Source organism: Octopus bimaculoides, chromosome 16 (genome assembly GCF_001194135.2).
Source record: "Octopus bimaculoides isolate UCB-OBI-ISO-001 chromosome 16, ASM119413v2, whole genome shotgun sequence".
In the NCBI taxonomy this organism is placed as follows: domain Eukaryota; kingdom Metazoa; phylum Mollusca; class Cephalopoda; order Octopoda; family Octopodidae; genus Octopus; species Octopus bimaculoides.
In genome coordinates this window covers 30,538,190-30,541,008 of record NC_068996.1, presented here as the reverse complement: position 1 = coordinate 30,541,008, position 2,819 = coordinate 30,538,190, and positions in this window count along the sequence as shown.

Genomic DNA, 2,819 nt, shown 5'->3' with positions numbered 1-2,819 from the left:
TATATATATGTGTGTGTTACATGTAGGTGCATATTTACCTATACATATCTATATATATATGTGTGTTACATGTAGGTGTATATTTACCTATACATATATGTTACATGTATGTGTATATTTACCTATCCATATATATATATACACACACACATATATATATACATAATACATACACATATGTATACACACACACTCTCACTTCTCTCTTTCTCACTCTCTCCCTCCCTCTCTGTATGTTTATGTGTATTGCTCTTAAGCAATATATACAAACTTCAATTATGAGTTTGTTAAATCTAGTCTTGATTGAATAAACTCATGATCAAAGGAACTATGACTATCGAATATTTTTCTTTTGGAGACAGAAATATCCATGGTGACATCTTCTGACATGCTACTCCATTATTAAAAATATGATTTAAAGGAGATTTGGCTACTATATCTAGCTGACTGAGCAACAACTAAGAAGCTTTTTTGTTGTCTTCTGAGCTTACTCATACGGATATTTGTGTATGTATAAATATAAATGTATATATGATTTGAGCATGTACTTAAATATGGGTGTGTGTATTTGTATGGATATATGTGCTCATGCATACACTACTCACATATGCACAGGCACCATACAAAATAATGTATATATAAATATACAATATATATGTGTGTGTGCATTCATATTTATTTAGAGAAAAATGAACATAAATATTATAAATATGCAAGTACATATAAAGATATTTATATATACATATAAACAAAATCATATGCACTTATATGTGCATATAATTTATATATATACATACATATACACAAGCACACACATATACATATATATACATATTTGTGTGTACATCTATCTACCTATATATCTAATTTATCTGTATCTTACTATGAATATAGATATATATTTCAATTTAGTCATGTTTTTGATACAACATACACTATATCTATCTATCCATCTATCTATCTTTCTATCCGTTGGTCTCTCTCTCTCTCTCTCTCTCTCTCTCTCTGTATGTGTATATATATATATATATATATATATAATTTTTAGAAGATAAAAATTTCGATTGTCAGTAATTTACATCCAAATAAATGAAATCATGCTTCCAGTGATTTATAAGACTTGATTGGATGGGATATGTTGTTCCATTCATATACTTTTAGGATCAATAAACACATGTGTATATTAAAATAATTCAAATAATAAAGAATAAAAATAATAAAATGTAAATGAAGTAAGACATTCAATTTGAATATATATAATGAGGACATAAGACCATAAGAAATGTGTATGCATGTATAGATACATGTATTCGAGGGAGAATAAAAATTGTAAATAGAGTTCAGCAAAATGAGATATGAAAGTAAATGTCATGTAAAAACCTACAGCAGTTTCAGAAAATATTAAAGGACTGTAGGAACAATCTGTATTCAGCTCCATTGAAATGATATTTTCTTCTTCAGGGTTCACTGTTTGTGGTAAAGTTCAGTTAAGTTCTACATGTTGATTTCCTATTGGTGGTTGGACGTCAAATGATAAAATAATTAAAAATATAGAATGTCTTACTTCATTTACATTTTATTATTTTTATTCTTTATTATTTGAATTATTTTAATATACACATGTGTTTATTGATCCTAAAAGTATATGAATGGAACAACATATCCCATCCAATCAAGTCTTATAAATCACTGGAAGCATGATTTCATTTATTTGGATGTAAATTGCTGACAACCAAAATTTTTATCTTCTACTAAAAGTTTTATTTCTCCTTAGCTCATAAATGAGCACAAAAAACAGTTGTACTATATATGGAGTATCATTTCCACTAAAATTTCTTTTTCTATATATATATACTCAATGTTGTGTTTGCACATATTTTTACTTACAAAATAATTTTACAGACAAAATAAAAGAAACCCAATACCTTAGGAAATGGGACATAATGTCGCCTGAGCTAATATATGCAAAATATATGTATGTTTGTATGCATAAGTATGCATGTGTGGATGTATGTATATATGTTTGTATGTGTGTGTATACATATATATATATATATATATATATATATATATATATACACACACACACACACACATTGTTCATTCTATGTAAGATAACATATCTGAACCAAGATATCTTTAAGTTCGTATATTGGTCAACTGTATTCAGCAGTGGACCAAGTGGAGACAGATATATGTATGTGTACATACATAAAAGTAAGACATATATATATTTATAGGAAAATGAAAAATAATAATAAGGCAGAATGCTAAACTGAAAGCATATTTTAATATAGATGTGTTAAAAGGATTTCTAACCGGCTTTCATTGCATGGCAAATTTTCAAGAAGAGGGAGAATGAAAATGTTTTTTGCAAAAAAGTAAAAAATAATATATAAAAAAATAAATATACCAATACATAGTTGGAAAAATTAGGACGCATGAAATTAAGAGTTGTGTTTGGTTTAAAAACAAACCAAACATAACTCTCAATTTCATGCATCCTAATTTTTTCAAGTATTATCTACATGGATTACCATTGAACTTTAAAAGCTCAAAGACAATATAATGTATTGGTATATTTATTTTTTATATATTATTTTTTTATATATTATTTTTTACTTTTTTGTAAAAAACATTTTCATTCTCCCTCTTCTTGAAAATTTGCCATGCAATGAAAGCCAGTTAGAAATCCTTTTTACACATCTATATTAAAATATGCTTTCAGTTTAGCATTCTGCCTTATTATTATTTTTCATTTTCCTATTATTTCTCCATGTGCGGTTAACACAACCCCACTATTTACTGACTTATATATT